Here is a 23,583-nt window from a genome sequence, read left to right as displayed (position 1 = left end):
GTTTAATTAGGATAGTAATATGTATTTACAAACAGGCTACATTCTGCCCCTTTTTTCACAGACTACTGTGTGCAACTTCTCTTTCCTTGTTGTTACACTGTGTTGATCGCTGCCCTGCGTCTGCAAATCCTATTTGAAAATCTCATTTGCAGCATAACTGACAACAAAGGCATTACATGGTATATATCCTGCATATTCTGCAGACTATTCCTTGTCTTCATAAGTTATTTCTAACTTCTAATGCAAACATTTTGAGATCATTTGATGATTTTTATATATATTAATAGTCTGCAAAATTAAGAGTGTAATTAAATAAATGGCTCCTTCCTTGAAAGTGCAAAGTGGCATGCATTAGATTAGTGGTACATAAAGCAGATGTTTTTTCTAGGCCTTTCCTTGGATGCTGTAGTAAGAAGGGAGTTAAACAAAACATTAAATTTGTAAAGGACTCTGAGGTACAAAACCTGTCACTGTAAGACACAAAAATACTCTTTAGATGTATATTTTCTCTGTATTTGTTTTTCAAACAAGAATTCGAATGCATTTTTAAAAAACAATAAGATAAATGTTGATCGTGTTTAAGTCACTCAAAGCAGCTTCTGAATAATTATATGTAAAATGACCTATTATGTATTTATTGAAAATATTGTTTTGGAGAGAAAAGTGTATTTTTTTTCAGAAAGGTCATTTCAGAAAACCTCCATTGTCACTGAATCACTAACGTCCAGGATTTTTTGCCATACACACAGCACAGATTTTTTTGATTATGTAGATTTTTTTTTCTACTGCAGTTTCATATGCAAAGCATGCATCACCCACATCCATGCTATCTCCTAAAGCAGTCGTTCTGAAACCCAATCTGGGGACAGTGCAGACTAAATAAAATTTCATTTTGATTTGGCCTCCCGCTGAGAATGGGACTGCTTTGTTTCAGCCGACAGAACCAGCAAGCCAGAAAGGTATGTCCTGTTTTGCATGGCTGATGGTGTGACTTGAGTATCACAATCAGGCCGTTCATGCTCTCAGGGCTCGGCATCTCATCCACATCCTGTACTGTCTTTCTCTTTTCCTTTCCATTTGCTTTCCTTCTGTGCCGCCTGCCGTCTACCTGCAGGGCAAAGCTATGGTAGACCCTAACAGTATTGTTTACTTTGGCATATGTTTAATAGCTGCATGGCTGTTTGAGGGTTTTTGTTTGGGTTTTTTTTCCCTCCTGCCTCTTAGGTGTACGTGGGGGGTGGGAGGGGAGGGATTGGAGTTGGTGAGGGGGAGGGATGTTGTTTTTTTCATTACCCACATTCACTTTCCTTATTTTCTAGGTGTTGAATATACAAACACTGACTTAACGGAAAATTATGTAAGTACTGCTTGTAACGCTCCAGAGATTTTACCAGAAGATTTGTAATGCAGAATTTTATTGTAAAGCTGAAGAAGCATTTAACAGCTTTTAAGGACTTTAGTTTTCATAGCCCTTTTGAGCTGTTTAGGCAGAAAAGCAATCACCCATTACAGTTAGGGTAAAAAATAAAAGCACTCTTCAGAATGTGCCTAACTGTTCTGCCGTCTTCATATGTTTTATAGTATATTGTGATGGTTGGCTGAAAAAAATATCAGTAAATATGTCTCTGACTAAATATTAGTGTTCATCTGCAGCCAGCTCACATTCCAGAAGAAATTGTACAAAATGCCCGTTACTGCCTCTGCCCCATCTTTTGGAATAGGTATTGGCAATCAGGGAAACAACCTGCTGTTTTACACTCTGAAAGAGCTTCCAATATCATGGCAGGATACTTAGAGGTCTAGCTATGGCATGAACTCAGTTTTCAAGCACGTCGTTCTTCTGACAAATCTATGCTGTCCCTTAAATATAAATATTTTACAGAGAAAAAAAGTTTGTTTAAATTTTAGGATGACATTTATCTCAGTTGAAGTGCAATTTTTACCCTGATTAATGTATCTCTTTACAGCAATGTGCATATAATTATAACACTGAATGAAGCAAATAGAAGGATTCTGTCTCTAAAGTTTAACCAAAAAAGACAAAGGTAAAGTATACAATAATACATAACACTGACATTATACAGAGTTTTACCTCTTCAAAGTCCTATGCAAAAGTTAACTTACTAGAATGCACAGCATCCCTTTGTGGTAGGTAAGATTAATAGTAATAATGTGTTCCATGAAATCCCTAGGTAAGATTATAACATACTTTGTGTAGGGCTGACAAGTTGTATTTCTAGCTCTTCCATGTTACTGCGTATACAATGCTTTCATCTTATGACCCAGTTCTTGTTTCAGTTTCTGACTTGTTTGGAATGGCTACTAGGAAAGGCTCTTGGCATCACTCTTTATATCCTCTTACTGCTGAGTTTTGTGACTAAAAGACTCACTTCTTTTTCTTTCAAAATATAACAATTGTTTTGGGGTTTTTTTGTCCAACTGACAGTTTGGAGGGAGAGTTGAATGAAAACGTGTTTGCTCCCTGATCACTTCTGTACATATAATGTGGGCCAAACTCTAGTCTGAGCTGCAACCATGCAATCCTACTGAACTGAAATGGGTTGCCTAAATGTAACAGAGGGCAGGATTTGGCCCTGTGTACTTTGTCATTCAGAGAAATTTTCAAAGGGAAATGAGGTTTGGGAATACTTTTAAAGAAGTCAAGTTATCTGTAATAATGCCACATTCCCTTTTTACAAAAGTGACGTATTAAGAAAATAACAGAAATGGTATTTCTGTAGAAGAATGACAGTTTTTAAATTGATAAAATGGGAAATATTTTGTGATTTCTCAGTATTTCTAATCCCCCTGCTACTCCCCCTTGGTATCATCGTGCTGTTTTCCAAGTTGCTAACTTTGTATCTAATCACAGTTTATAAAAATCAACTACATGTTTACATTGAGCACTGTTTGATTTCGTGGTTAAATATAAATTTTAAAGACGGCAAAACTCTGGGTGCTGTGTTGCAGTGTATGCTAATTCCTTCATGTCAGAATTGACAATCACACGAGGCTTTTTGTCGCATCAGGGATATTTTATACTATGTCAGTTGTAGCATTTCAGATTGAATTGATATAGGCCTATACATAGGGGCTCCTCTGGAAATCTGCAGCATTTTAGATGTAAAATACTTTAAAAATTGTGACAGAAATGTTGACTTCAAGGGAGGTGAGGGTATTTTATATATATATATATATATATATATATATATATATATATAAAAGTAGTGTGTACTTTGTTGGAGCAAAGGCAGCTAATCCCCAGTATACTCCTTAATATAGTTGATTACTCTTTATTAATGACATACCTTTTGTATTTAACTAGAAATGAATGCATGCATTGTCCCTATGTCCTACATGCTGGAGGTAGACCTCACACTTATTTCCTTAGTAACTGTGGTTACAGAATGAGGATCAGTAAATGAAGTGGTTCTGTGTGTTGGAGGTTTATTTTATACCTATTTCTCTAGGAATCATAGTAGCAAAATGAAAAACGCTAAAGGCACTAGCCGGAAACAAAGGCCCTGATTCTTCTCTCAGTTATGCCACTTGTATAAGGTTGCACTCAGCTGACTTCAGTGGAGTTTCTTCTGATTTACATTAGTGTAACTGAGAGAGGAATCAGGCCCGAAATATATCATCAGCTGTTTCTAGCAGCACAGGATTCCCAAGAAAAGAAGTAGACTCTACCTGTATATAGCTCTCTTACTAACACATTGCATTTTCGGGGAAGTGACTTGACTAAGGTGAGGCAGACCGTTGCACAGGATCCGCAGGAGTTAACCTGAAGGCTCTTTCACAGAGAACTTGCTACAAACCAGAAGACTGGGAATGGAATACAGAATTTAAGTGGATATTTAACTCTTTTTAATTTACACAGTGGTGTAGATCAGAAGTGAGTTTACTTTCATTATGTGTGGTGCTTTGAAGGAGATATGGTTGTAGTGTATATAGTATGAAGAGTATATATTCATAGTAGCCGTACAATAGTGTATCGCCTGGAATATATATAGTCATAATGACCAGAGGGGACCCCAGGTTCTGCTCAATGGTTGTAGCTCATGAAATAGATGTAGTTGCTGTGACCTTGTGGAAGACATGAGAACCCATATTGTGAAGGGTGTATGGGTCTCTACTGTGCACACTTTGCAGATTTACTGAGCCATAACCCATTGGACACTGTCAGTAACCTGCCAACTGAATCATATTTGAAGTGATTGTGCAATTGAATTCACATAGGCAGATGCTTACAGCCACATGGAGACCTACTGATGTCAGTGGGATGCTGGATGGGTGCAATGGTCCATGCGTGCAGATTCAATTGCAGGATTGGGGCCTAAATGTGCTGCAAAATCACACTTCCGTACAGAGCATAGATCTCAGCCTCACCAAGACACACACTAGTCAACCAAGCTTCTGAAAAAGTCAAGAATTTTCCAGCGGAATGCACTACCAGAATACCCTCATGGCTGGTTGCCACTCTGCTCAGATTCCCCACCCTCATGTTCCTATTTTACAGTCCTGATCTGACCAACATCCATGTAAAAGAGTTCACAGCAATTGACTGGTAGCAGATGCTGCAAAATTACATACCGAAAGCCATTCAATAAGAATTTGAGGAAAGTGACGTGTTCTGTCAGCCACCATGCAAGGGTAGTCTGACAGTGATGAGGAGTGGAAGTTGTTTGGTTTGCTTTATTTTTAACCAATCTCTTAAAAAAACAAGAGCAAATACTAAAAATGTAGCTTTTAAAAAAATAGTCAACTTCATCATGGACCTGCTGCTGAGGTTTACTGGGGCCACTGCACATTAGAATGAATTTAAACATTTAATATGGATATGGCAAAGTTCATGGCTTCCAAAAAGTTGGCTTTTTGCTTGTAAAATAAATGAGTGACCCTCCATTATGACCCTAGTTTTAAAAGAAAATCTAAAAAATCTATCTATGCACCTGATCAAATGGCTGAATATAAACAGAAAACCGGCTTTGGACCAGAGCTAAAGAAGCAGAACTCACTGGCAGGCATTTACATTGTTTAGGAGTAGAGGCAGAACCAAACAGCTTAGCCCAGCACCTACCTTGGAAATCTAATATTTCCTGTGCAGAGGAGGAAGCTTGGAATCAGCAGGGGGGAAAAAGTGACCAGAAAATCCTGTTATTTGTAACATACACTCCTATGGAAAATTCACCATTGGGATGACCTTATCAGACCAGAGCTACACTCAGGGATACTGTTTCTATTAAGTACAGTTTGTGCGATGTTCAAAGAACAGGGGAAGTTTGCAGTTTTGAGAAGACAAGTGTTGAAAGACTTGGCTCAAACAAAAAACAAGTTGTCTAACGTGTTAGTGCATAGAAACATGTCAATACTTTAATGATTTTTGAACAAATAAATGTTTATCAGTTAACTCATTATAGCTTTTTCTATTTTTGTTACAAAATCAATTTTGATCTATAAAATACTGGGGGAAATTACTAATGAATGTCAGTCTATACAGTATAGAAATAGACTGTACTGGCATAAAAGCTGCCTCCCATTCACTAAGTGGGGGTAGGGAAGATGGAATTAGCCTATAACATCTTTATGTCATCACAGTGAGAATACATTTGCTCATAGACTCAGAATTTAAGGTCAGAAGGGACCATCATGATAATCTAGTCTGACCTCCTGCACATTGCAGGCCACAGAACCTCACTCACCCACTCCTAAAATAGACCCCTAACCTCTGGCTGAGTTCCTTAAGTCCTCAAATCATAGTTAAAGATTTCAAGTTACAGAGAATTCACCATTTACACTAATTTAAACCTGCGGGGACCCATACCCCATGTTTCAGAGAAGGTGAACTCCCTTACCCCCCATCTGACCTGAGGGAAAATTCCTTCCCAACCCCAAATATAGTGATCAGTTAGCCCCTGAGAATGTATTGCAACTGGTTACTTGTGATATATAATTTTCTTTATTTTTCAAACTCTTTCCCTCTCCCAGCTGCCTAAGAAAAATTCTCAAAAAAACTTTTTTGAATCATTTGCATTCAATGGGAAATGCCATTAGTAACATACTGTTCACTAGATTTCCATTAGTGATGGACAAACCTCAGAAGATTCAGAGGATCAGTTCAAATGAGCATAAAAATCCAGTTTATCTAAAATGTCAGTAAACATTTTGAAGACCCTCTCTATTTTCTTGATGTGCTGGAGGGCACCCATCTCTTCCTGTAACCCTCTGAAAGTCCCCAGCTTTCTTCTTTTTGTGACTCTTTTCCCTTCCTGCCATTATTTCCTTTTTGAGTTCCCTTAATTTGATGATGCCAAGGCAGGGTAACTTTTCTCTTTCCACGTGACAGGATTAACTTTAGAAGAGGAGGTTCCTTCTCCCCTTGTTTGTTTCAGGACTAAGGCATGAATTCTTCTCCCTGCTGGAGAGGGTAGCAACAGTGGCAGCAGGAAACATCTGACTTGTCATGCTCTCTTACAGGTTCTTTTCTCCAGTGCTGAATTAAAATTTTCTATAATCTTGGACACATAGGCTGTGCCCCTCTGTTGACGATTTAATAACGGGGAGGCTCTTAGAAAATCTGCAAAAGGGGTAGTGTGGGAGGCAGAGTTACAACATGTTCGGTGTTCCTCTGATCTTCCTATATCGAAATCAAGTGGAGCAGAGTCACAGGCTCCAATCCCTGAGAGAGAACTAGGCAGCCACATAAGCTGTCTCATGCTGGAAAGAGTTTCTCTCTCCTCCCAAGATCTACAAGTAGCCTCCAGAGCTGTGGTAACTAGGTGGACTGCGTAGTTACTGTGGACCCTCACCATGGGATCAGTTGTGAGCAGGATTAAGCTCCAAATAAGTAAGTGGTAAAAGAGCAAGAATACAGCTAACTCAATCCATTAAGTGCCCCAAATTGCTGGCAGTATTGTAAGTGACAGTCTCATTTCCAACTAATGGAACTAAAAACCCAAAGCAGCAGGTTTTAGGGAATCTATCTAATTTTGTAGTCTTTCTCATTTCTAACGGCATTCATTTTTAAAAGATTCTGTGAGATCCCAATTTGCACTTTAGTAAGATGAAAAGACTAATGCTTCTTCAGTAAGATCAGCTAAAAGAGCAAAATAGATCTGGGTGTTAGGAGGTTAGCAATGATAACTCACCTGAAGGTGCCTAAAATAGACGTGAAAGAAGCATATTGGTATCAAAAAGCAAGGGGCCTAGAACGAAATTCTGAAGATCCCTACAATTAACTGGCAAAGGGTCAGATGAACACTTATTAAAATGCAACAAAGCACAACAGGGTGTGTTAAGTACGGAGTTTCAATCTTAACTCTGAATTTCTGGTTTTGTCAGTTAGGCCTGCCATGTTATTTTAATAGAAATTTTTGTCCACACATTTCTGTTGAGGATTTTAGGATGGATTTTTGTGGGGGAGATGGAGAAGTTACTGTATACAAAATACAGGGGAAAAGAGGATTGTTTGGAAGTGTAGGAAAGCTGAGATTGCCAAAGACATGGAAACATTATGTCAGTGTTTTTAAGGTGCACTTAATGGAAAGACCATAATGGGTCTACTACTTGGATGTCACGAAATAAATACAGAAACTCACCTTCTTGTTTTAAAGATCACTGGCAACAGCTTTTACTAAATAAGTTTTCCACAGGTGAACAACAAAATACCTGTTAAATATAATATAGTGGGCAACCCCTCTTTTTATAATGTAGACAGTACTCCTACAGGTACCTCCATACATCGCCTCATCCAGACTCAGCATTTAGCTCAATAGTTTCCCCAGGCCAATCTTCTCAACTAGGTAATCCAAAACCAGATAGTCATATAACAAACACCTTTGTTTCAAAAGAAAACTCCAGTTTTCTTGGAAGAAACGATTAGTAGCCATATGCTATTCAGTACTGGAATGGAATTTACAATGTCCCTGTACCCCACACCTTCTATACCTGTTGATCCTAAAGAGACAGAGCAACCCCCTCTTTTACCTTCCCCCCTTTCCTACTGCCCATAGCTAGTAAGGAACCAATTCTGACATTTTTCAAGCTCATCTTGAAATAAATGTATACATCTATAATCATCACAAACAAAATCTGTCCTTAATATAGCAACAGTATAAGTTGAAAGTATATTTTAGTGGAGTCTAGCTGGCATCCCAAGCCAACGTTATACTTTCTGTGCAAAAATTCTACACGCTTTTAAAACCATGTTTGAGTGCCTGGAAATTAACACCCTGTTCCCCCCTGGATTATAAAACCCTGCGTCTCTCACTATCACCGCCACTCTCAGTCTTAACTTTGCCCTCTTGCTTTGTAATGAAAATGTGTGGTCGGATACAGTGGTTTATAGTTACAATTGAAGTTACAATTGAAACAATATGAGAAGCTGTGAGGGACTGATATTCCCGCCAACCAGCCATAGGAGAAGGAGCTCCCCCTCAGCTCTAGCAGTGGAAGGGGAATTGCGTTCCCCCTTGCCGTACATCAAGGTGTTCAGGTATCCTGTGTATATTGTTCATTAAATGTATGGCATGGTTATGAAAGGAATATAATACCAGAGTACATCCGAGTTATATATGTTTTCTCATGGTGTAATATGTTGGCAGCTTAGAAAAAGATTGTTATGAATAATTGATCTGCTTGGTATCCTGATGTGCATTGATTTGTGATTCTGTAAGTTTGTTAGTGTATTTAAACCTTTGGAATTGTTTATTTCTAACTATATTAACTATGTTGTTTAGTAACTAACATAGAGCTTTTCAGGGAATAATGTGTAATATGTATTAGTTGCGACTTTGCAATTCCTTTGTAATTTGTTATTTTAACCTTTGCATGTCATTTTACAACTTTTGAAGGACAAGATGAAGCTGGGGAGAGCAGAGGTGGAACATCACACTTTTCTTCTTCCAACTGACATTATTAATGTGCAAGGACTGGCCTGAGTTAAAGAAATGGGTACATCTCAGTGACCCAAAACACTCTATGAACTCAAAACAGGAGGTATTCTCAGCGATTGTCAATACTCTGGCCCCAAACCTTCTTTGTCCATACGTCTCTCTCTTCTCCTTTCCTAAAACAGTGGATTAAGGGACAGATGACATTATGGTGCCATTGGGAAGCCAGAAGACTCAGAACTTCTGAATTCTCTCCACTGAATATATTATTGTGCTAATAGGTACTAATGGCTGCCATCAAGTGAGTCTGTGATGTTTAGACTATCACAGACCCAGTTAACGCCAATGTGTGTGCTAAGCGCCCTTCTTTCTGGCTAAATAGAAGGTGCAATTAACCTCTTTATATAATGAGGTAGCTGGAAACAATAAAAGCTACTGTCCAAGAAATGGGCTAAATGGCAAGGCCTGACCGTAAGCTAAGGGCTGAGAGGTTCCCTGATTGCAAATGCAGAGGTTGAGGATTGTTTAGCAAGCTGTGTTTGTGTGAAAGGCAGAAATCTAGCAGACAGCTAGAGACTCAGGTTATGTCTACACTGGCACTTATGTCAGTAAAACTTTTGTCACTCAGGAGTGTGAACCCCCTCCCCATCCCCAACAACAGAAATTTTGCCAACATAAGCACTTGTGTGCACTGTGCTATGTCAGCAGGAGACGTTCTCCCACCATGATAGCTACCACTGCTCACTGAGCTGGTTTTATTACGTCTACAGGAGAACTCTCTCTCCCATTGGCATAACGCAGCTACATGAGCGATCTTACAGCGGCACAGCTATATCGGTACAGCTGTGATGCTGTAAGCTTGTAAGTGTAGACATGGCCTCAGTCGTGAGCATGACGCTGAGAGGAAGCAGAGACAGAGCTCTCTGGGGCACGGGACTGACTGAAGGGGCAGACTTGAAAATTGCGAGCAAGGAAACTACCCATTGATCTTTGTTTCCACTGTGTTCAGGGAAACAGGACTTTGAACATTTTAATACCAAAAAAAGAGATAACAATATTGCACCAAAGAATATACCTGCCTTGTATCATCCATGTCTCCTCCTAACTGAAGCAATCTTTCAAGGCTCCAAATATGGGCTATCTGCTCAGGCCAAAGGAACAGCAACATAAATGCTTCCACCAGACCTCCTCACTCTGGTTTACTTTGCCTCCTGGTGGAGTCACAGAGTCCTTTCATCGGTCATCCTCCTTCCTTTTCTATGTTTGTGAATCCTGTTTCTCCTGTTTGTTCTTGGTCATCTAAGGAAGAAAATAAGGAAAAAGTTGAGAAGTCTAGAGTTTCAGGCCGTCCTCCCTCCCCAAGGAGGAAGATGTGGCAGACAGAGCTTCATGTTCTGTAACAGAGTTTCCTATTAAGAGCAAGGGAACACTTATTCGGGGAGACCTGAGAAGCCACCTCATGTGTGGGTCTGGCATTACCTTCTGCAGAGGGAGTGGCCTAGACAGGGACTGGTTCTGCTTCAGTCCTTTCATGAACAAAACAAGAAGAGCACCTGACAACTAGTGTGCTCTTATTAAGGCGGGACCCTAGGAGCTAGAATGTATTTCTACTTCTCTGATATTTCATACTGGAGGATCCATTAATATGCCACCTGTGTAGGAGGAGTGGGCTTGTCTGCCTGCTCAGGAGTTCAATCTGCTGATGTGGAATCAACAAGGATCTCCCCTGCATTGCTCCTTTCTTCAAACATTGTCTCTCCAGACAACCTGCCTTCTCAACAGCTTCTCAGCAGCCACCCAGTCTCTCCAGGGATATACCTATACTTTTCTGCTATCCAGACCCTTTTTAAGTGCTTTTCTGTCTCCTCCCCTCCCCCTGTTCAAGGTTTTCTTTCCTAATCAAGCTCAGCAGAAAGCCCCTATATTAAAAAAAGAAACCATGCCCCCCATCCTGACTTCAGTGATTTCCCCAGGCAAACCTGGATTCCTCCCAAGACTCAAAGGTGATTCACATTTGAAATTACCTCCCTGGCCTAGGCTTGCTCAGTGCAAGACATAAAATAGGCATTCTGCACCTTTCTGTGTGTGGGTCTATCAGATGAGATGTAAACCAAGGCCCTGGCGGAAGCACCCGTTAGCCAACCCTCCACCTGGGCACCCCTCCTAAGCCCTTTTCTAGCTTTGGAGCCTTTGCCTCCCCTGTCCAAACATTGAGCACAGGAGCCAGCACTTCCAGGTGGGGTACATCTCCCCTCCTGACTCCTATCCTGGCAACTTTCCTTCCACTTTCTGCTGTCCCTCTCACAGCAGAGAGCTTTCTGTAGTGCTCTCAGTAGCCAGCCTGTCACAGCACTCTCTTCTGAATTTCAGTGGTCTTCCTTTTTATTCACCCTTAACTCCTCTGGTGCCTGCTAACTGCCTGCTTCCCCAGCCTCACCGAGACCACACTTTCCAGTCACATTTGGCTTCCTCCTGCAAAGGCCACACCTGTGTCTCTGAAACTGCATGTCACTCCCCTCTCTGACCTCAAGCAGTAGCTCAGTTTCAGCTCAGAAGCATCCTGATTCCCCAGCCTCCTCTGAAGATTTCTCTTCAGAATTTGGGAGGTGGAAAGAAGATGATCCTGGGGATCTGATCTTGCCGGCCTGACTACTGCAGAGAAGAAATTTCCTGAGAAAGAGAGGAGCTCATTTCTCAACTCTCTTCCTATTCAGAACACCGGGAATCTTTCATCTGTAGGTTATTGGCTACCAAAGTCAGAGTCTGGGTGACTACTGTTGGAAGATCATCTTGAATGGGTGTTTCAGTAATGGGATGCTCGTATGAAATGCCTTCTCTCTCGAGCCCTCAGACAAATGAGCAGTGGTGCCAATTCAGTTATTTCTTGAGAGGCTAAGCAAATTCCCATCCCCCCAGCAGGGGACTAGAACAAGTTCCCATCCCACAACTCCCAGCAGGCCCCCCGGTCTCCCTCAGCCAGGGAGTCTCTCCGTCTCTTACCCACCCAATGCATGACTTAGTGGTGGCAGGAGTCAAGTTCTTGGCAGACTCCCCTGCGCTCCACCATACAGGAACAAACTGCTTATGCACCACGTCGCAACTTCATTTGGCCTGGCTGCCCACCTGTATGGATGGAGGGGCAACTGGGGCAGATCTGAGTGGCGTTGTGCGACCCTGTGCGCCAGATTGCAACACCACTCACTGAAATTTAGCATTTGAAATGTAAGTGGCATTGTGACTGTGCAGCAGGGTGGCACTTCGTACTGTTCCGGCACCCTCTGTATTAGTATGTGACCACTGCATAAAAGCGGTAAGGCCACTCTGGCTGTGGCCTATGGAACTTTGAGCAAGTGCAAAAACCAGGGGGTGGGAGTGGTAAACAAGCGGCATTCATCCCTCCCCAAAACCCCTCCTGATTTGCACCACTGGTAACTACTCTGTTTTCACTTCCTGTACAGCTGATGTGCTCTAGATTGTAGAAACTGGGGCTGACCGTGGTTTCTTTTTCCAGGTCAGGTATATAGCATTGAACAACTAATTGTGTTTATCTGTGTTGCATGTACTCTGCTGATTGTGCAGGAATTTCATATGATAATTTCTGCTTTTGTAACACCTTATAGGTTCCAAAAGAACTTTCCAATCCTTAATGAGTTAGACCTTATGACATAACCGTGAGGTGGGAAGTATTTTTGTCCCCATTTTGCAAATGACAAGGTTGACTGGAGAATAAGATGGAGAGGGCATGCTAGGGGACAGAAGAAATGGGTCAGTCTTAGCACAGATATGGGCAGGTGGGTGTCTATTCACCAGAGAACACTCCCTTCCAGAACATGGACCTGGGTGAAAGAGGTCTGAACATTCCTCTGTTGTCAGCAAATATCTGTGAAACCCAATGATAAAATGTCTTAACTCCCTCTACTGGCTGGTTCACATGAAGAATGACAACCAACAACAGCTATCAGCTAGCTCAGGTGGCAGAGAGGTCTGTGCTGTGGCTCAAAAGGTCTCTACTATGTTGATGACTAAGGCTACGTTTAGTCACAGGTATTTTTAGTAAAAGTCATGGACAGGTCATGGGCAGTAAACAAAAATTAACGGACTGTGACCTGTCCATGACTTTTACTAAAAATACCCATGACTTAAACTTGGGAGGGAGCTGCCTGGGGGCCCCACAATGGCCAATGGGAGCTGCGAAGCCAGCACTCTGGGCGGAGGCAGCGCACCGAGCTGCCTGGCCACACCTCCGCCTAGCAGCTGAGTGAGGGGGAGGTCACCACTTCCAGGGAGCCCCCCAGATAAGCTTCAGAGTGGTAGCCATGTTAGTCTGTATCAGCAAAAAGAACGAGGAGGACTTGTGACACCTTAAAGACTAACAAATTTATTTGAGCATGAGCTTTTGTGGGCTAAAACCCACTTCACCGGATGCAAGCAGTGGAAAATACAGTAGGAAGGTATATATATATATACACAGAGAACATGAAAAAATGGGTGTTGTCATACCCACTAAAACGAGAGTGATCAGTTAAGGTGAGCTATTATCAGCAAGAGAAAAAAACCTTTTGTAGTGATAATCAGGATGGCCCATTTCCAACATTTGACAAGAAGGTGAGAGTAACAGTAGGGGGGAAAAATAAGCATGGGGAAATAGTTTTACTTTGCGTAATGACCCATCCACTCCCAGTCTTTATTCAAGCCTAATTTAATGGTGTCCAGTTTGCAAATTAATTCCAATTCAGCAGCGCCACCCAGAGCCTGCCTCACCCCATCCCATGCCCCAACCTTCTGCCCCCTCCCACACCCAAATTCTGCTGGGCTGTGAGGGGGAAACGCGATGGCCTGAGACTGCCCCAGCAGTGGCCAGTGCGACTGGCACAGGGGCTGCCTGAGCTGTTCCTGAGCCAGGCGCACCAGCCGCTGCAGAAGTCATGGAGGTCACGGAAAGTCATGGAATCCGTGACCTCCATGACAAACTTGCAGCCTTATTGATGACCCACATGAAAGTCAGTTTTGGTTCCACACAATGTAATTTCTGTTTGATCAATTTCCTTTAAAAAAAGCCCTAGATAATTTATATATGTATAAACATATTTAACCTATGTTACAAGAACATTAAGGTTGCAAAGTCAAGCACTCAAAAGTTAGGAAATGCCAGAAATATATTACCCTGTGCAAACTCAGCCCTTCTGTGTGTGTATAATATGATATATATATATATTTGACTACACAGTTTCAATTCTTGTATGTTTTTGTTTGTGATTCAGTCTCATGTTTCAGTGATATGTTCCAATATGCTGTACTTTGACATTCACACTGGATCATAATGCAACACAATAGGTGCACAGGATGTTTTTTAAAGTTTCTTTTTTGATTTTTTTGAAGTCAGGTCAGAATCAACAACAATTGTGGCTATCAAATTACTTCCGCAAATTTTTACGGACGGAGCTGCGGGAAAGAGGGGAACAAGGGGAGGATGCTCTTGCTCTTTGGAAGGTGGATATTTCTAATGTGCATACTATATATTTTGTCTTTCAAATGTGGTGATAAAAGTAGTTTCTTTACCAGTATTGCATATTTCATTAATACCATGTTTAAATAATTTAAAAGCATAACTCCAGAGGCGATGGCTAAGATAAAAGTTTGCAGACAATCCATTATTGTGATCAGACAGGACTTTGAAAAAACCCGTGGAGTTGTAATTTAGTCATTTAACTCCTAAACTCAGTTGTTTAATAAACTATTACACTTTACTATCGGTTTGTTCTCGTCAAAGGGAATGATTCATTTCCCTTTTGCCAATTGTTCCAGCTGCAGTTATTAATGGTTCTAGGATTGAGGGGGTGCTGGATTCCTGTTTGAATATCATTACTATGCTGTTCCCAATTTCTGGATGTTGTCACTGTGGTGTTACATGTGTGATATTTACTGGTTATAATTATTTCATGGAGACAGGGACTGCAATCATTTGAATCCTTAATATTGATATACTTCATTAGACATAATTCTGTAGGCAAAGAGCGAGAGAGATTGGTTAAGGGGAATGTATAATTGGTTGTAGTGGGATTAAACGAATATTAGTGTATTCTACTAATAGATGACCAGAAGGAACCCATGGCAAAACCATTAATGAGATGGGAAAGGAGAGCAGACAAACTAAACGTTATCTCTGTTACTGTCTTAGTTGTGCTCAGATTATTGTGCTATTATGTAAAACGAGCATTTATTTTATAATCATTTTTAACAAATGCACTGTCTTCTTGAAAAAGGAAGCCAGGGTTGGTTGGTTGGTGTTATATATATATATATATATATTTCATCACTCCAAACCTGTTTTTAGGTGCATATTGTTTGGATATGGGTTTAATGTTGCTTCAGAATTTGGCTGTTTGTCTTGTAAAGTGGTGGAAAATGATTAAAATAAGATTTGAAAAATCCAGATGACTAGTCAAATTGATTTCTATATTTCCCTCCACCACTGCTAGTGGTGGAGGTGAAGGCGGGGATATGCACCCAGAGATTCCTGTGTGGAACGGTCTCAAGAGGCAAAGAATGTGGAGACAAAGTCTACAGTACCTGTTGTTGCTGCTTCCTCCTCAGTGTCGAAACTCCATGGGAACATGGTTCCAGGGTTAGCTATGGTCAAGAGAATCTTAGGCAGTACCTATTCTGCAGAAGCCCATACTACCCAAGTACAGTAGAGAGACAGCTGGCAATATTGTGGAAATCCTGCAAATCCCTTGTCCCTGGCAGATCCCAGTATATGTGCAAGTCTTTGCAATGCATGGATTTTTCATAGCTGAATCTTCTGCTATAATTCCATAATAGGGTGGGGAGGGGCTAGCCCCAATTCTAATCATCTTCTCAATTACAGAACTGGAAAAAAATGTGATTTATTTGAAAGGCAAGGAGTTTGCCTGTACACAGGAATAACCCATGTTGGGAATGGAGTCTGTTATTAACCGCAGATTACCCGCTCAGCCCAAGAAAGACAAAGAAATATAAATCCATTAAATAATCCTTCATTTGTCTGTGAGTTACAGTATTTCACTGCCACTTCCATTTTTGTTAAAGTCACAACCAAAATGCAAATAGAAAATAGATGTGATTTTCTATCTCTATTAAATGAGGTGTTAAAGGGGCTCATCCTTCTCCTATAGATGTCCAAGGGAATGTTGCACCTGACTTCAATGAGAAAAGGCTCAAGTGGTAAATGTATGATGGCTTACTCTTTAGCTCAATTATGTACATAGGTAAGCCTCTGTACTTTTCACTTTTCTTACTCACTTCTACACATACCAAGTTTTTTATTGAAGTGCCCTAGTTTCTTTATTATAGTTTCACTAGTTCCCAAGCTTTCTGCTAAACTCACCTACAAAAACGAATCTGTGCTAAAACAACACTTAGAGCAGACATCTCTGTAGTGCTTATAGTTGATTGTTATAGTTTATAAATCTTACAGCTAAATAATAACACACAAGATGCAATTACAATTTCCTGGGCACATATTGTAGGGACTTTGCTGAGTCTTCGTCAGGTTTCTCCTTAAGAAGTAGTGTTTCCAACAACACTAGTAGAAACTTCAGTCCTCCTCTTACTGCTGTGTGCACAGCTCCTCAGTGTCTAGCGCAATGGGGCTTCAATCCCTGACTGGGGCCTCTAGGGACTTCTGTCTGTCTGTCTGTCTGTCAGTCAGTCAGTCGTTGTCAGTCCACTGCTGGACAAAGGCCTCCTTCATAAAGCACCATTATTTCGATTTTGCACCATTCTCATCCCAGCAACTTTGTCAGCTCATCTCGCCATGTAACTCACCGCTGGCTTCTGCTTCATTTGTAATCTATGAACAGTCATTTAAAAACCATTTTTGAATATCTTCCATCCCCCACCTAGTGAGCAGGCCAGTGAGCTTCTTCTACCTACTCTTTGTATTGTTGATGACATAAAATCTTTGTTGCCAACTCTACATGTCAGTTCTCATGTCCTCCAATGTGATACCAAGCATTGCCTTCGCCTCTCTTCTTTGCCTTATCTTCAAGCAATTTTTCATTTCCTTTGGCGGTGTCCAAATTTCAGCACCATACGTGCCAGCAGGCAGAATGTGTATGTTATACAACTTTCACTGCAGGCAAGGTGGCATCCTTTCTGTAAGAAACTGCTTTAGTCTGCTGAATGGAGTGGGAGTTCTGTTGGAGGAGAAGGGGTCCTATAAAGGTAGCCAGCCAGTCAGGCAGCAGCACAGACAGCTGCTGCAGCACAGGAGCCAGCAAACAGAGCTGTAAACAGGGGAGTTTCAGTGGGAGTTCTGTTGGAGGAGAAGGATTGAGGTGGGAAGGCTATGACAGGATACAGAGGCAGCAGTGGGAGTGACCCATGTAGTGAAAGACACAATGAAGATGACTGGATGTGGAAGCTGTGGAATGTACATGATCCTGGAGGGGGTACCTGGAAAGAGTTTTGTCTGCATGAAGTGCTGTCTGATAGAGCTGATGGAAGAGAAGATCCTAGGATTGGAGATGCAGATGGAAAATCTGGTTGAGTTTAGAAGGGGGTTCAAGCAGATGATGGAGCAAAGACATGAGGCAGCTGAAGGGAAAAGCTCAGACTTGCAGATGGAAGCAGGACTGAGGAATTCTGAGAGGAGACTTATGGGTGAAGAAAATGGACAGTGGAAGCATGTGACTAAGAGAACCAGGCAGAGGAAAAGATGGGCTAGTGAAGGAGAATAGAGCTCAAGAACAGGTTTGCAGAGTTGGAAAATGAAGAAGGGGCTCAGCAGGTGGTCACTGAAGGTGGAAGGGCAAGGAAGAAGAGAAGAGCAGCTAGTCCTATAGGAAAAGGGGAAGAGTCAATGGAGACTACACCAATTATGAGCCCCAGGAGGATACAGGATGGGTTGAAGAGGATTAAAAGGGAGAATAGAAATGGAAAGAACTTGCAGGCAGAGGGAACAGGGGATAGACTGGCGAATAGCACCATGACCAGGAAAAGGCAGGTCTACATGATTGGGGACTCCTTACTGAGAAGAATAGACAGGCTTGTAACGAGAGCTGATCCAGAGAATAAAAGGGCGTGCTGTCTTCCAGGTGCTAAGATATGGGATGTAGACCTGAGGTTGAAAAGGATCCTAAAGGGAGCGGGAAAGAATCCACTGATTACCCTGCATGTGGGAACAAATGATACCGGTAGAGTCTCGCTGGAACGTATCAAGGGAGACTATGCCAGGCTGGGGAAGACCCTGAAGGAAATCGAGGCTCAGGTGATCTTCAGTGGGATTCTGCCTGTTCCTAGAGAAGGGCAACAAAGGTGTGACATGATTATGACCATCTACAGATGGCTCAGGCAGTGGTGCTATAAGGTGAGCTTTGGGATGTATGGCCACTGTGAGGCATTCATGGACAGACGACAGTTCTCTCGGGATGGACTTGACCTGAGTAGGCAAGGAAATAGACTTCTAGGATGGAGGATGGCACAACTGATTGAGAGCTTTAAACTAGGAATTTGGGGGAGATGGTTGGGAGATGTCCACGTAATCTCCACACCGGATTTTAGCATTGAGAGGGAAGAAAACAAAGTAAGAAAGGATACAGCCCTGGGTAGGGGAATGGACATAATGAGGAAAGGCGGTGTGGATACCAGTCTAATAGGTCATAGTGGCTGTACAATGACCGTACCTAATTGGGTAAATAATGTGAGCGAGGCCAAACAGCAAAACTTAAGATGTTTGTACACCAATGCGAGGATCCTAGGTAACAAAATGGAGGAACTAGAGCTACTGGTGCAGGAAGTGAAGCCAGCCGTTATAGGGATAACAGAAACATGGTGGAATAGTAGTCATGACTGGAGTACAGCTATTGAAGGGTATGTGCTGTTTCGGAAAGACAGAAGCAAAGGTGGTGGAGTAGCATTGTATATCAATGATGAGGTAAAATGTAAAGAAATAAGAAGTGATGGAATAGATAAGACAGAGTCCGTCTGGGCAAAAATCACATTGGGGAAGAAAACTGCTAGATCCTCCCCTGGGATAGTGCTTGGGGTGTGCTCTAGACCACCCGGATCTGATTTGGATATGGATAGAGCCTTCTTTAATGTTCTTAATGAAGTAAATACTAATGGAAACTGCGTGATCATGGGAGACTTTAACTTCCCAGATATAGACTGGAGGACAAGTGCTAGTAATAATAATAGGGCTCAGATTTTCCTAGATGCAATAGCTGATGGATTCCTTCATCAAGTAGTTGCTGAATCAACTAGAGGGGATGCCATTTTAGATTTGGTTTTGGTGAGTAGTGAGGACCTCATAGAAGAAATGGTTGTAGGGGACAACCTTGGTTCAAGTGATCATGAGCTAATTCAGTTCAAACTGAACGGAAGTATAAACAAAAATAAATCTGCGACTAGGGTTTTTGATTTCAAAAGGGCTGACTTTCAAAAATTAAGAAAATTAGTTAGGGAAGTGGATTGAACTGAAGAATTTATGGATCTAAAGGAAGAGGAGGCCTGGGATTACTTTAAGTCAAAGCTGCAGAAGCTATCGGAAGCCTGCATCCCAAGAAAGGGGAAAAATTTCATAGGCAGGAGTTGTAGACCAAGCTGGATAAGCAAGCATCTCAGAGAGGTGATTAAGAAAAAGCAGAAAGCATACAGGGAGTGGAAGATGGGAGGGATCAGCAAGAAAAGCTACTTTATTGAGGTCAGAATATGTAGGGATAAAGTGAAAAGGCTAAAAGTAAAGGGAATTAAAACCAATAGTAAAAGGTTCTATAGCCATATAAATAAGAAGAAAACAAAGAAAGAAGAAGTGGGACCACTAAACACTGAAGATGGGGTGGAGGTTAAGGATAATTTAAGCGTGGCCCAATATCTAAACAAATACTTTGCCTCAGTCAATAAGGCTAATGAGGATCTTAGGGATAATGGTAGGATGACAAATGTGAATGAGGATATGGAGGTAGATATTACCATATCTGAGGTAGAAGCGAAACTCTAACATCTTAATGGGACTAAATCGGGGGGCCCAGATAATCTTCATCCAAGAATATGAAACGAATTGGCACATGAAATTACAAGCCCATTAGCAAGAATTTTTAATGAATCTGTAAACTCAGGGGTTGTACCGTATGACTGGAGAATTGCTAAAGTAGTTCCTGTTTTTAAGAAAGGAAAACAAAGTGATCCGGGTAACTACTGGCCTGTTAGTTTGACATCTGTAGTATGCAAGGTCTTGGGAAAAAATTTGAAGGAGAAAGTAGTTAAGGACATTGAGGTCAATGGTAAATGGGACAAAATACAACATGGTTTTACAAAAGGTAGATCATGCCAAACCAACCTGATCTCCTTCTTTGAGAAAGTAACAGATTTTTTAGACAAAGGAAATGCAAAAGATCTAATTTACCTAGATTTCAATAAGGCGTTTGATACTGTGCCACATGGGGAATTATTAGTTAAATTGGAAAAGATGGGGATCAATATGAAAATTGAAAGGTCGATAAGGAACTGGTTAAAAGGGAGACTACAGCGGGTCATACTCATAGGTGAACTGTCAGGCTGGAGTGAGGTTGCCAGTGGAGTTCCTCAGGAATCGGTTTTGGGACCAATCTTATTTAATCTTTTTATTACTGACCTTGGCACAAAAAGTGGGAGTGTGTTAATAAAGTTTGCAGATGATACAAAGCTGGGAGGTATTGCCAATTTAGAGAAGGACCGGGATATCATACAGGAGGATCTGGATGACCTTGTAAACTGGAGTAATAGTAATAGGATGAAATTTAATAGTGAGAAGTGTAAGGTCATGCATTTAGGGATTAATAACAAGAATTTTAGTTATAAGCTGGGGATTCATCAATTAGAAGTAATGGAGGAGGAGAAAGACCTTGGAGTATTGGTTGACCACAGGATGACTATGAGCTGCCAATGTGATATGGCCGTGAAAAAACTAATGCGGTCTTGGGATGTATCAGATGAGATATTTCCAGTAAAGATAAGGAGGTGTTAGTACCGTTATACAAGCTCTGGTGAGACCTCACCTGGAATACTGTGTGCAGTTCTGGTCTCCCATGTTTAAGAAGGATGAATTCAAACTGGAATAGGTACAGAGAAGGGTTACTAGGATGATCTGAGGAATGGAAAACCTGTCTTATGAAAAGAGACTCGAGGAGCTTGGCTTGTTTAGCCTAACCAAAAGAAGGTTGAGGGGAGATATGATTGCTCTCTATAAATATATCAGAGGGATAAATACCGGAGAGGGAGAGGAATTATTTAAGCTCAGTACCAATATGCACACAAGAACAAATGGATATAAACTTGCCATCAGGAAGTTTAGACTTGAAATTAGACGAAGGTTTCTAACCATCAGAGGAGTGAAATTCTGGAATACCCTTCCAAAGGAAGCAGTGGGGTCAAAAGACCTATCTGGCTTCAAGATTAAACTCGATAAGTTTATGGAGGAAATGGTATGATGAGATAACATGATTTTGGCAATTAATTGATCTTTAACTATTCCTGGTAAATAGGCCCAATGGCCTGTGATGGGGTGTTAGATGGGGTGGGATCTGAGTTACTACAGAGAATTCTTTCCTGGGTATCTGGCTGGTGAATCTTGCCCATATGCTCAGGGTTCAGCTGATCGTCATATTTGGGGTCGGGAAGGAATTTTCCTCCAGGGCAGATTGGAAGAGGCCCTGGGGGTTTTTCAGCTTCCTCTGTAGCATGGGGCAAGGGTCACTTGCTGGAGGATTCTCTGCACCTTCAAGTCTTTAAACCATGATTTGAGGACTTCAATAGCTCAGACACAGGTGAGAGGTTTATTGCAGGAGTGGGTGGGTGAGCTTCTGTGGCCTGAGTTGTGCAGGAGGTCTGACTAGATGATCATAATGGTCCCTTCTGACCTTGGTATCTATGAATGTTACCGAGCCCAAGGTAATTCTATTTTCTAGTTCACCATCTTCATCACTGTCCATGGAAACCATTTGACCTGGGTAGACGTATGTGTCCACTGCTTAAAATGCATTGCCTTGAACTTGAATTTTGAACATCTATGAACCCAAACTCAGTGCTGGGCTCCACTAGAACCCAGCCTGGATCTGGACTTCACTACCCTCTGACTACTTCTGCCCTGGGCTCCAGTGGTTCTCTCAGGCCCATCTGGAGCAGTCCCTGTGCTCTGTAATCTACTCCCAGCTTCCCTTATCCACTGCCTGATCAGCAGCCCTCTTCCTCCCTCCTCCTTTAGAGAAGTGGATGCCTTTGACCGTCCTCCCTATTTCCAGCTTAGCTCAGGTTCGTTCACTGTTGGGGGTGAGGGGAGAACCCTTATGATTTGCATTGGAAGAAGGAATTACAACCTCTTTGACTAACCTACTATGGTGCCGAGCAGGATCTGCCCGTGAAGAAGGGCTTGCCCTGTCTTACTTTCATGGCTTGAATACGTGAAGAGGTAGTCTTTCAAAATTTCAGCTACCTCAGAATATAATCCTTTCAGACTTTCCTGCTGGGAAACTTAAAGGTTTCAATATTTGCCTTTTGGTAAACTATTCCAAAGAGTTGAGTTTAAATGTGAAGATTGGGTGTTCTGGTACAGAGAACCTGATTCCTCTTGTCCTAAGCTCTGGGTTGTTTAATATAAAATGTGATCAGATGTGGACTTTTCAGAAAGACAGAAGTACAGGGTTTTTCTTTTAAAGTGTTTTATTTTCTGCTAAGGGAATCAACTTAGATTTAGGAATTCTCATCTCTCGCACAGACACTTCCAACCTGAAAAGCCATTATGTTTTAATTAAGGAAAGAATCATGAGATATGCTGGACAGAGGATATTGGAGCTATTCCATTTCTATCAGCAGATTAGTAGAAAGGAGTAATGGTAGCAGAGACAAAAACTTTCAACTATAAACTAGTACCTCCAAAAAAAACCGTGTGAACAACATAGAACTGAAGTAGCAAAAACCGTACAATATACAATATAACTGCTATATTGAGACCCATTGGAGATAAAGTGTTGACTGGCCGTGTTATAAGGATATAATGCCATAGCATTAACTTAGGGTTGCTGCAGAGCTACCATAGTTTCCAGTGGAGTTTTCGAATAGTTGCCGTGAAAAATACTCTCCTGAAATTGGCAACTCATTAAATGATAAAAAGAAAAGGAGGACTTGTGGCACCTTAGAGACTAACAAATCACAAGTCCTCCTTTTCTTTTTGCGGATACAGACTAACATGGCTGCTACTCTGAAACCTGTCATTAAATGATGTGTCACTACAGTACCACTATATTAATCTGACTCCTGATCTCAAGAAGATGATTTTCACACAGGCCTAAAGTTTAAAGGTGTGCTATTGTGGGTGCTAGGCTCAAAGTTTGCCTTACTTTTATCAGTTTGCAAAGTCTGTGTAACATTAACTTTTTTCTTTTTTTTTTTTAATTTTATTTAGGTAGCTCCAATAATCAAAGACACTGGAGCACAGCTTTCCCAGTAAGAGAGACAATGCAACTGAAAAAAGATAGATTTGATATAGACTAGATAGTGAGCAGCACTGCCTGAAGTTCAAGAGAAGGCATAGGGTGAAATTCTGACCCCTCCAGGAATATCTCCCAATGACTTCAATGAGGGCAGGATTTCATCCATAGTGTCTTTCCCCTCAAAAAACTGCCCTCTGTTCATGCAGACATATAGGTCATTCTGTATCTGAGAAATTTTAATATGA

At 41.4% G+C, this 23,583-nt stretch overlaps 1 protein-coding gene across 1 annotated transcript in view; it reads left to right on the top strand.

Moving 5' to 3' along the window:
- The first annotated feature begins 847 nt into the window (after positions 1-847).
- LOC311530114 (uncharacterized protein) overlaps positions 848-23,583 on the top strand; it is a 289,301-nt gene continuing 266,565 nt past the window's right edge. The window contains exons 1-3 of the mRNA XM_084646494.1: positions 848-959; positions 1,320-1,357; positions 1,968-2,045. The gene's annotated coding sequence lies outside the window, so the exon portion shown is untranslated. The remainder of the gene's footprint in view (positions 960-1,319; positions 1,358-1,967; positions 2,046-23,583) is intronic.

This window comes from Lepidochelys olivacea (assembly GCF_965140295.1).
Source record: "Lepidochelys olivacea isolate rLepOli2 genome assembly, chromosome: 1".
Lineage (NCBI taxonomy): Eukaryota > Metazoa > Chordata > Testudines > Cheloniidae > Lepidochelys > Lepidochelys olivacea.
Note: the sequence above shows the minus strand (reverse complement) of the source record. Positions and strands in the feature narration are given on the sequence as shown.